General features: G+C 43.4%; 1 protein-coding gene across 3 annotated transcripts in view; it reads left to right on the top strand.

The window, feature by feature from the left end:
• The window catches only part of LARGE1 (LARGE xylosyl- and glucuronyltransferase 1), a 559,679-nt gene that overhangs the window by 349,580 nt on the left and 197,741 nt on the right, over positions 1-12,358 (top strand). The gene's annotated exons all lie outside the window — the stretch shown is intronic.

The following is a 12,358-nucleotide window of genomic DNA, read 5'->3' on the forward strand; positions in this document are numbered from 1 at the left end:
GTGTCATCCCCATTGGATTGGTGAAGTGTGACACTTGCCAAGGAGTATTTAAGATTTGGATGAATTCTGTGAACATTAACTCCTCTGCCATTGGATGCTCTTTTTCTCACTCTCTCTGAAGTTGCAGTGAATCTCCCCAATGAATTTCCTCAGGCGCTCTCCCTCCCTCACTCTCTCCCTCCCTCTCGCTCTCTGTCTCCTCTGTTAAGTCCTGCTGACTCTGCCATGCCATTTTAGGTGCTTTCTATGCTCGATTTTGATCTCCTCTGTGAGATTCTTGGGCTGATTAGCCAATTGATAGAATTAATGAGATGATCTAAGCAAAAGCACTTTGTAAGCTGTCAAGTTCTGCACCAGCGGAAGGGAGGGATACGTTATCAGATTCTGCGTTTTGTGGCATTGGGCTAGAGCCCCAGGAACTTCATGCTGTCTTCTCTGTAGAGGCTATATGATCTCATCAACCCGTAAGATCTCATAGGCTGTATGGTCTTATAACAGAGATGGAAGCGCTTTCAGACACACACCCCCACCAGCCCCCTCATTTCTATCCATGCAAAACTGAGGCTCAGAGTGGGCAAGCCACATACCCTGGATCACTCAGAGTTCACAGCAGAGCTGACACTGAGAACCAACTCTCAGAATATCTTTCCTCTCCTTGCCCTTGGCTGGCAGAAGTGCCAGGGACTGCATCTGCAAGGCCATTGTCCCAAGCGATGGTCCTTGTCTTTAAGAGTTATTTACTTTTGTAAAACAGAAGCATCTGCTCTTCTTGAGATAATCAGGGCTTATGTATCCCTGGGCACCAGAGGTCTAGCAGCAAACCAAACAGACAAAAATTTCTGCCCACATGGAGCTTTTATTCTCCCCTGGGGAAATACATAAACGTGTACATAGTATTGTCAGATGGTGATACGAACCTTAGTGGAAAATAATGCTGAGTAAGTACTGTTGAGTGTGAGGGGAGAAGCAGTGCTGTGTTAAGTCAGAGGTGTGGATCACAGTGGCCTCGTGGATAATGTGGCACTGGAACTGATGGTTGAATTTGGGGGATGATCTACTTACAACATAATTTGGTGGAAATCAGGACAAGAGTTTAAAAACAACTGAACATCTAATTACCAGAATCATTGAAGATTCACTAAAATATTAACCGTGCCAACCACTACTGGGATTACAGTTATTTCTAGTTTGTATGTTTTTATTTCCTAAATTTCCTGCAAGGAATATGTATTACTTCTTAAAAAAAAAAAAAAAATGACAGGCTGGGCGAGGTAGCTCATGCCTGTAATCCTAACACTTTGGGAGGCCAAAGCGTGCAGATTGCCCTAGTTCAGGAGTTTGAGACCCATCTGGGCAACATGGCAAAACCGTGTCTCTACGGAAAATGAAAAAAATTAGCCAGGCATGGTAGCAGGTGCCTGAAATCCAGTCTACTCAGGAGGCTGAAGCAGGAGAATCTCTTGAACCCGGGAGGCGGAGGTTGCAGTGAGTCGAGATCGTGTCACTGCACTCCAACCTGGGAGACTAGGCGAGACAGCTGTCTCAAACAAAAAAAACCTCATTAATTACTTTGGGCAGGTGGATGTCACTCTAGGAAAGTGGCAATAAGCCAGAACGGGTAAGAGAGGTCAGAGGATGTAAAGAGAGAGACTGAACAAGAATAACCAGATGGGGGACATGGCTTTAGTCCTGACGCTGCACCTACTGACAGACGGGAGCAAAACCCTTTGGAGGAAAGAAAGCAAAAGCAATCGTTAATTGACTCTTAAAGCCAGGAAGGCAGTAGAACCCACCACTCTCCTGTCGTGGCAGCACCTCTGTCATGGAGGCAAGAACCCCACTTATGACGTTCTGGTCTTCAGAAAGAGCCACAGCCCCTCAAAGCCTTCCTGCAAACCCTCCTTTAACATAGCTCTTGCCTTAAAGATGCAAAAACTCTAAGAAGAGGGGAAAAGAGGAAATTGATCATCCTGTAACATTTGTTTCCCAGAAACTTTCTCTTTTCAAGTATGATTCACAATAATATTTATTGAGTAAGTCCTATTGCTGCATTTAGATCATGGTGACATTGGTTTTAGAAAAAGAAAGATTCTTATATAATCATTACATTGAAAGTCCTCAGGGTTAGCGACCATGGCTCATTTTTCTTTGAATCACCCACAGCACCTACCCCGATATATATTTATTGATTTTATCAGGGCAGATTGTGTGATGAAGTGAGAGGATCATTGGAACTGTTGCCGACTAATTTTCTAAACACAGGAACATCAAACTCTTCCCCAAGGTGTCCATTATTTCAGGGTCTTTGTGTATTTGGTGAGGTGCAGCTTTGGAAGGTGTCATGTGTACAGCCTAGGTAGATTAATGTATTTGTAGCATTGAGGCCCAGATCACGGCTTTTCACTGATCACACCCTGCATGCCCAAGGCTTCCCAGAGAGTCTAAACTTCCGGCTGTGAAGGTCATGCATCTCACCTTCCAAAGGGCCGTGGTGACCCCCCTCCCCCCACTGCCAGGCCATGCCCAGCAGCAGGCTGATGAGATGCCTGGGGAACAGGAGCTCTGGGGAACAGGATTCTCCACCCTAGCATGTCACCTCTTCCAGATCTTTAATTCTTTCCTGTCTGTTTCCGTAGAAAATACTAAAAGCGGGTGGCCCACTGTCCTGCCGCCATCGGTTTAACAGAGTGAAGATAATTTAATCGTCCTTTAACGAGGCAGGATCTTCAGTGCCTTGTGGTTATAATTAAGAGCATCAGCAATCATTACCAGCATCCATTATCCCAGCCCTTCCCCTCCTCATCTGTTCCCCTTGGCTGCTTCCTGGCCTACACTCACCTGTCCCTTTCCTTAAATGCCTAGAGCTGATGTCTGGCCATCTTTCCCCTGCCTCTTCACTGCCCTTACTCTTTTACCTCCATCCTGTCTGTCCCCATCGGTTCACCGTCACCCTGTCAGTCCTCTGGACATGGGAGCTCAGTAGCCAGTTTTGCATGACACTGCCTCTGCCCCCAGTATCTGTTTTCAAATTTTGCTGGACTGGTGGTTGTGAGGGGAAGCATTTCCATTAATAAAATGAAATCTTCGGTCTCCAGAGTGGCTCTAGAAGTAAAAATACCTTCCTCTCCAAGAGAGAGGGAGAAAGAGAGAGCTGGATGAAAGCCCATATTGGGGTCCTCTGAATTTTACCTTCCCCGGTTAAGCCTCTCTACTGAGCCTCCGGATGATACTGTTTAACCCTTAGTGCTCTCACTCAAGTGTGAACCAAGTGGACTCAGCCAAGACTTTCGAAAAGATTGAAATTTTACAAGTAGAAAGGAGGTGGAAGAAAATGATAATTGTAAACGCAACACGAGAAGCGTAACAACGACCTGATGAAGACACAGGCAGAGGTTTCTGGAGCTGCATTGGTTGGTTCCCTTCCAGGCCATGTAAGTCCTGTCCATCCCACATGCAATTTCTGCTTTCCTGACGTCCCAGCACCAGGTAGAGAAGGTGCCATGTGTACCCCCACCACCACGGAGCTGCCTCAAGGGCTCAAACTCCTGGCATTGCCAGGAACTGTGGAACCAGCTTTCACTTTGCTTCCCAACACCCCAGGAGGGACAGAAGCCTCTTGGCTCCTTTAACATGCAGTGAGACCCTCCTTTAACATGCAGGAAGTGGTCTTCCAAATCCAGAAACGGTTGAGTCCCTTGAAGATCCCTATTATATTTCACTCAACCCTGCGCCCCTAGTTGTTGGCATAGGGCCCAGCATAGAACACCATAGGTTAATGCCCAATAAATGTGTGAGAAATACAAAAACAGAAGAAAGGAAAAAGGAATGAGGAGAAAAGCATGAATAACAACACCTCATATGTGCTAATATTGTAGTTATCACGGACCCCTTGCAAGAGGGATAGAGTCTCCGGGAGGTTTTTCTAGGCTTTGACCTTTCTTGCAAGTCAGCTTCCAAGACATCTGCTTTTGGCCTCAAACCAAACACTTCTGCCCAATTCCTGATTCAAATTGGTCGTAGAATGTAGCAGTTAGTTCGATAACATTTAACAGTTGAGGAGGTGCTTTCAGTGAAATTTAAGGGCTAGTCTGTAGAGTATAGTAGATATGATGAGGACGGTGATGATATCTCATAGGTCCACCTGGTCAGAGCTGAAAATCAAAGAAGTCGCCCTAACTGGCTGGTAGGTAGAAGAAACTCTAATGCAGGTTTCCTCACTGCCGATTCTTGACTCCGTCTGGAACCTGTATGTCACTCAAACTTTTGTCCTAAATGAGATGGCCACCATCTGACTTTTCTAAGAAAACTGGTCTCCTTAGGACCAGTTTCTACATTGACTGTCAGCCTCTGTTTTGGTTAGCAGTTGCTCTTACGGGCAGTTGACCCATGGAATACCCACTTTGAGTGAAATCTCTTTGGTGGTGTTTCTCTTACCTGCCTTAGTATCTCTTCACCAGGTACTATTTGACAAGTAAGAAGACAAATGAAAAAATCATATCATTCTTGAGAAGAGGTAACAAAACACCATAAAATTTTACTTATTTGTTTATTTTTGATGCTGAGTCTCACTCTGTCACCCAGCCTGGAGTGCAGTGGCGTGATCTCGGCTCACCGCAACCTCCGCCTCTCTGGCTCAAGAGATTCTCCTGCCTCAGCCTCCCGAGTAGCTGGGATTACAGGCTCCTGCCACCACACCCAGCTAATTTTTGTATTTTTAGTAGAGACGGGGTTTCACCGTGCTGGCCTGTATGGTCTTGATCTCTTGACCTCATGATCCGCCCGCCTTGGCCTCCCAAAGTGCTGGGATTACAGGTGTGCACCACCGTGTAATCCCATTAAATTTTTTTTTTTTTTGAAACAAACTAATCTGGAAAAAACATGCACCATAGATTAAGAATCATGGTATTTCAATGTGTAAAATGTTTCTACACATCATGTAAAAAATAAAGAGAGGAATGGGCCACAGCCATGGATGTTCTTCACTGAAGAAGTAAACCCAAATAAGTCATTTAACACATGAAAAAAATCACTTCAAAAAGTAAATAAAAAATTGAAAACCAAAGCAGCAATTAAACCTTGGCAATGCTTTAAAAAAAAAAAAGAAATATATATATATTTGTGTATGTGTGTATCTATAATACCAGTGATAACAAAGGTATGAAAAATGTAAATACTTCTCCTTGCTGGAAGAAGTATAAATCACTAAAGCATGTTTTGTTTTTTTTGCAGGGCAATTTGAAAGTGTGTATCTGAAGTTTTAAAATATGTGTATATTTGATACTGCTGTTTCATTTCTAGGAAATTATAAGAGATGAGAATAGGGAGCTTTTACTATTATTTATAGTGAGGAGATTTTGAAAACATACTAAGCTTCCAAAAACAAATAGATTTAAGTTTAATTAAGTTTTTAAATTTTGGTATAGTTATACAATTGAATAACAGGGAAATATACATAAAATATGGAGTAATGAGATGAGGAAATGTTAACATATAGAACAGCTGTTAACAGTAAGTAGGTTATATAGTAATTCAACCTTTTTTGTCAAAATATTTGTCTATCTAAATATGTAATAAAACTCTAAGACTGCATTATAAAATTATTTCTTAAGTGATAAGATTGCAAGTAACTTTCAGCTTCTTTGTATGTTTTTTCAAATGTGCACATTTTATGAAAGAAATGCTTTTTTTTTGCCATCAGAAATAAAGATAAAATGCATGCATCCAAAGTTATTGGAAACATGAAATTTGGTTTACTTAGATTTCATTTGCATGCAGCCCTTGGAGATCTCATGTATATTACTTAAAGCAAGGCCTGGTTCTCCGTTACTGGAAGAAGGCTGCCTTCTGGAAAATACTCCCTGGGAGGACAGAAACCACTATGGGGCTCACTTTTCCTCCCTGGGCAGAGAACCAGAGAAATGAGCAGGAGATTTATACCCGCTTGACTTGTCGTTCTTATCCTTTTTGATTAAAAAATACATCAAGACATGAGACGGATGGGAAAACCCATAAAAATTGTTTTACTGCATCATAAAAGTCTTACATTTCTGACATTAGGATCATGAAGGGATTAATTGGTACTGTCACTCTCTGCATCTCTAGCAGAGCACACTCTAGCTGGGATGGCGTGGCCCTGCCTCGAGGTCTGTGTGAAGCCATCCAGGGTGCTTGTTCCCTGTGCCTTGGTTGTCATTCGCTCTCTGTGTTCAGTTGAGGCACCATTGGTTTGTGTCGTTCCTGGGGGGAAGGGTCAGCATCTTGATGTAGCCACTGAACTTTCTACATTGCTTGACCAATAAGAGGCATTCTTGCCAGGTGAGGTGGCTCACGCCTGTAATCCCAGCATTTTGGGAGGTGGAGGCAGGCAGATGACCTGAGGTCAGGAGTTCGAGCCCCACCTGGCCAACATGGTGAAACCCCCGCCTCTTCTAAAAATAGAAAAATTAGCTGGTTGTGTTAGTACACACCTATAATCCCAGCTACTTGGGAGGCTGAGGGAGGAGAATCGCCTGAACCCAGGACACAGAGGTTGCAGTGAGCCAAGACCGCGCCACTGCTCTCCAGCCTGGGTGACAGAATGAGGCTCTGTCTCAAAAAAAAAAAAAGACACTTTTTTGTTAGTATACCTCGCCCTTCATTTTGATTTACGTGAATATTAAAATATTCTAGTAATTGTGATTAACAAACAGCTGTTCTATATGTTAACATTTCCTCATCTCAGGATTCCACATTTTATGTATATTTCCCTGTTATTCAATTGTATGACTATACCAAAATTTAAAAACTTAATTAAACTTAATTTGTTTTTCGAAGTTGAGTATGTTTTCAAAATTTCCTCACTATAAATAATAGTAAAAGCTCCCTATTCTCATCTCTTATAATTTCCTAGAAGTGAAACAGCTGTATCAAATATATACCTATTTTAAAACTTCAGATACATACTTTCAAATTGCCCTGCAAATTTTCCAAATGGTAGGTTGGTTTATTCAGGCATTCATCCTTTCATTTAAGAAATATTGATTTAGTTTCTGTTATATGCCAAGTACCGTTCTAGTCCTGCTGACTGCAGAAATAACTGACAAAGTCCGTTTCTGTGGAGTTCATCTTCCCGTGGAATTGAGACTATGTCCGTCCTTACTTTCTCTTTTCCTTTTTCCTCTTCCATTTATTCATCCAGCAGTCCATCCAGCCATCCATTCATTTTATCCACCCATCATTTGCTGAGTGCTCATCAGGTGCCAGGTGCTGTGCTAGGCATTAGAGGATACCAATAAACAAGAGCATTTCCTGTTCTGAAAGATCATAAGGTCTAATGAGGGGAGCGGGACAGTGTCAGCGCTTTCTAGTGAGCGCAACATCAGGCATAACCCCACAGCAGCACCGAGGGGTGTGTGGGAGACCCCTTCCCCCAGCTGTAGAACACCTTTCTCGTGGCCACAGAGGAAACTGGCATTGTCTGGTTCCTCCCTCTGCAGCTCACCTGCTTGCCAGGAGGAAAGTTGGCCTCTGGAATTCAGGCTTAAAGAAACAAGGATGTCACTTGCTACCAGGAACACTCTGATGAACAGTGAGTTTCCTTGGGGGGAAATTTTTACTGTACTGTTGTACAGTAAAAATTTTTGGTGTCAACTACATGTTGAGCCACCTGGTCCATCTGGGGGCCAAATGGAAGGTCTGAGTCCCACAGTACCCAGCATCCATGTTGTAGGAGATCCGTCCACTGGAGAAGATAGTTAGTGATGCTCTCACATGTTTAAGTGCCACTATCCCTGCTACAGGAATGCAGTGGAACTAAGAGAAGAAAGAAAGAAACTCTTACTGAGCAGCTACTAGATTCCTCCTAGGCATTGTGTCGTATTCTTTCATGTGCTATCTCACTTAATTCACACAGAAATCCTGTGACAGTTCGTTATGTTTTTACAGATGAAGGAGTTGTGGTTCAGAGAGGTTAACTGACTTGACCAAGGTTACAGGTAGCAAATGGCAAAACTGAGTTTCCAAAGAGATCTGATGGACCTCTTCATCCTTCTGCAATTAGGAAAGCAGCATGGAGGAAGTTTTGCCCTTTGGCTCTGCATTTGAAGTTCTCATGGCAATTATTTCAGCCTACTTTAATGCAGTGCTGTTTCTGAGACTGTTTTGCAGAACGCAAGATGTTAATAGGTGTTCTAGGCAAAAGAGCCTCCATGGCTAAATCCATTGGGGAGATTCTGGATGAAACTGATTTAAGCCTGGAGCTCCTTTAGCCTTCAGTATACTTCATGTGTTTTGAAGCTCAAAGAGGAAACTATGGCAGGCACACAATGGCTCAGGTTGCTGGTGTACAGCGGAAGCTTGTTTGGAAGGTATCACTTATTTCCCAAGCATTTGCTGAGCTTCTCCTCTGAGAGTGTCCCCTGTGGTCCCTATTCTTGCCCCGTCTGGACTGTGAGCAGAGATTGGGCCCTATCCTCCTCCCTCTCCCAGTGCCCATTGAGCTTGACATAATTAGAGCTTAATCAGCATATGCATGGGTGAGTGAAATAGGGCTCACCTTTACCCCTCAAGAGGTCGAGGAAAGAGCCATTGACTTAGAGGGAGGGATTCTGGGAAAAAGGAGTTAGACCTGAGACTCAGATGCAAATATGGATGCTGCTGATTTGAGGAATGTGGAAAGAGGTTTGGTTTCTGCCGAGGGTGAGTATTTTAGATCTGGGATGGTCAGGGATCCTTTATCCAAGCACTTGGACTATTTTTACTGCGATGAAATAGAATTTGCAGGACAATAAGAGACTGATGATGACCAAAGGGCTTCTCCATTTGTTATCAATGAATTGCAGTGCTTACTACTTCCTAGGTCATAGCCATACTGGTTCTAACCCATTGCTTGAAGGTGGAATTACTCATCTGAGCCCTAAGATCTGGAGAAGCCTACTGACATTTTGTGGGGAACATGGTGGTATGTGTGTCCATGGCAGTGGGGGGTTGTGTCTAACCACAGGCAAGCTTTGGGGATACTCTGAACACTTTTCCTACTTTTCTTGGACATGAAATTAAGGTTCCATGAGGACAGGTAGTTTTCATCTACCTTATTTGGAATACAGACTGACACATTTTTCCCTCATCTTTTGTTGAACCCAAAAGAACAAGCAAGCATATCTAAACAAAGAGGGACTTTGACAAAGAATCTTCGGACGGCATAATTACCGAGTAAAAACTTTTAACAAAGAGCTTTTTAGAGATTGCAAAATTCGTCTTTCCTTATAACTGACAGCAAACCCTTTCTTGGAAAGGACCCATCGGCCTTGCCTTGCTTTTGCCGCAGCCCCATAATTGCAGTCAGTTGATCTCCTGATTCATCTAAGAAGAAGGAAGAAAGAAGGAAAAAATCTATGTATACGAGCGTCAGGGTCTCTCACGCCCCAGGCGGGGCTTTTTCCGAGAACATTCCTTCCGGAATTTCTTGTCACCAGTGGCGCTTTGGAAACTGACTGTGAGCCGCCACACAGCTCCGAGCTCTTCTTTTTCATCTCTTTGAAAACTTTTCCCAGGAAAGTTATTTCTATGACCTGAGAAAAGAGCGCTGTGACAGGCTCAGAAGGCTCCCCGCTGTCCTTGGATTCCAGGGAGTGTCAGCCAAAGAATCACAGGGCAGCACATCATGACTTACGTCCGAGTCATGTCACCGAAGCTGCATGTTGCGTGCATGAAAAGGTCCTGCATGCACGTTCTGCTAACGTTAGTTATCCACCCTTTGACATCGCTGTTTTGAGTTTCTCTTGCTTCTGCCCTCCTCGCTGATGATCTGGTCATGAATCTACACCTTTTGAGAGTGTCTTTTGGGTGTAATTAATACTCCAGTATTCTTTGGGCGGTGGAGGGGGGGAAGAGGGAACAGAACCAAAAAGGAAATGTTGCTTCATTTAAAGGACGTAAGAACCCAAACTATCTGAGACCTGTCTCAATCAATTTAGAAATGTTTTTTTGCCAAGGTTAAGGACGTGCTAATGACGCAGCGTTAGAAGCTCCCAACAACATGTGCCCAGGCTGGTGAGGATACAGCTCGCTTGTATTCATTTTACAGAGACGTGAGACATCAATCAGTATGTGTGAGATGTGCATTGGTTTGGTCCTAAAAGGAGGGACTGGTCGCAGTCAGGGAGTTTCCAGGTCATAGGTAGATAGAGACAAAGTGTTGCATTCTTTTGAGTCTTTGATCATGTATTCACTGAATACACAATTTTCAGTGAGAGGAAGGATAGAGAAATAGTCACTTATGCCTTCTTCTGGCTCAGTGAATCTGCATTTTTACATAAATAGAGCATGGGAAGCAATCAGACACGCATTTGTCTCAGGTGAACTGGAGGGATGACTTTCTGTGAAGATCAGCTATCAATTTACATTGCTTACATTGCCAAGTGATAAATTCAACAGAACTGTTTTAGGATAAAGATCTTGAGTTTCACAAGGAATTTCCTAGCAGGCAAATTTTGAGTGAGGTATGTAGCTTTTTTTTTTTTTTTTTTTTTTTAAATCTTTGTAGCTATTTTATTTAGGAATAAAATGGGAAGCAGATTTGCCTGAGGCAGTTCCCAGGTTGACTTTTTTCTTTAGCTTAGTGATTTTGGGGTCCCAAAAATTTATTTTCTTTTCACAGACAATGTTGTCTAATAACACCTATCCAAATTATGGGCTCTAGATGGTCTTTGAACAGCAGATATAGTTAAAAAGAATGGCTGATTGTGCAGCATGCTAACTATATCTCTATAGAGCTGTGAAAATATAATGACTTACTGGCCAGGCACCGTGGCTCATGCTTGTAATCCCAGCACTTTGGGAAGCCAAGGCAGGTGGATCACGAGGTCAGGAGTTCAAGACCAGCCTGGCCAAGATGGTGAAATTCCATCTCTACTAAAAATACAAAAATTAGCCAGCACCTGTAATCCCAGCTACTGAAGAGGCTGTGGCAGAGAATTGCTTGAACCCAAGAGGTGGAGGCTGCAGTGAGCTAGGATCACACCATTGCACTTCAGCCTGGGCAACAGAGCGAGACTCTGCCTCAAAAAAAAAATTTAGAAAAAAAAATATAATGACTTACTAATGCTGATTACCAAGTAGTGACCAGGAACTGGACTAAACATTTCCTCTACCTTGATCTCCCTCAGTTTGTCTTCATAACCATCTCTATCACATAAATCCTATATCATCATCCTTATTTAACAAATAAAGAGACTGATTAAGAGATACAGAACTTGCCCTTGACTGGTAAAGTGACGCGAATAGGAAGAAATGAAACAGATTCAAACCCTGGTAGTCCCACCCCAGAATTCACCTTCTATATGGCATTAGGCAGCATTCCCGAAAAAGCTTCTACACTCACCATATTAAACACGAAAACTCTGTTCCAGTGAGGAAACGATGCCATTCCCTGCCCCCAAATGTAGCCTGGCTCCCTGTCCCTGGTACACTTCCTGTATTTCCTAAAGATGGTGGAGTTGAAAGAGGTGCAGTCTGACAAAAGAGAGCAATCCGCTTCGCAGTATTGTTCTGATATTACCGTCAGAAACGTGTTCCTGGCGTCTCACTTCTGCTCTCTCCTTTTCAGCTAGTTATCCCCCGAAAAAAAATTGCCTCGAGATTACAGATGAGCAGCTGTGTTTGGGATGCAGGAGCGTTGCCGTCTTGCTGACAGCTGAGTTTTCTCTGGGGACATCGGCTAACCCAGAGCACCCCACTCTTTTTCTGCACTCCTTATTTTCCTGTGAGCTGTAGTCGGTTCCCTCTTGTGACCACAAATGAATCAAAAAGAAAACGGTTTCCCAGTTATTCCTTATTATCTCAAAGCAAATGCTCAAGGCGAGGCTCAGGATCATTTCTGAAAACTCCGGAGGGGATTTGTGTTCTGATAACAGGGAGGTCTCAGACTCACATGTATGCAGGTGGAAGGCAGGCAGTGTCAATATGCAAAGCATGCCATGTGTAAGGGGGTAAGCGCCATGTCTCTAGCATTGTCACCAAGCACAGCACCAGTCTAGTTGTATTGCCTTTCAAAAGACTGACCAGGCTGGGCATGGTGGCTCACACCTGTAATCCAGCACTTTGGAAGGCCGAGGCGGGTAGATCACCTGAGGTCAGGAGTTTGAGACCAGCCTGACCAAAATGGTGAAACCCCATTTCTGCTAAGAATACAACATTAGCCAGAAGTGGTGGTGCATTCTTGTAATCCCAGCTGGTTGGGAGGTTGAGGCGGGAGAATTGATTGAACCTGGGAGGCGGAGGCTGCAGTGAGCTGAAATCGCACCATTGCACTCCAGCCTGGGCAACAATAGGGAAACTTTGTCTCAAAAAATAAGTAAATAAATAAAAACAAAAATAACAG

Source organism: Sapajus apella, unplaced genomic scaffold (genome assembly GCF_009761245.1).
Source record: "Sapajus apella isolate SASKATOON/1434 unplaced genomic scaffold, GSC_monkey_1.0 scaffold162, whole genome shotgun sequence".
Taxonomy (NCBI): domain Eukaryota; kingdom Metazoa; phylum Chordata; class Mammalia; order Primates; family Cebidae; genus Sapajus; species Sapajus apella.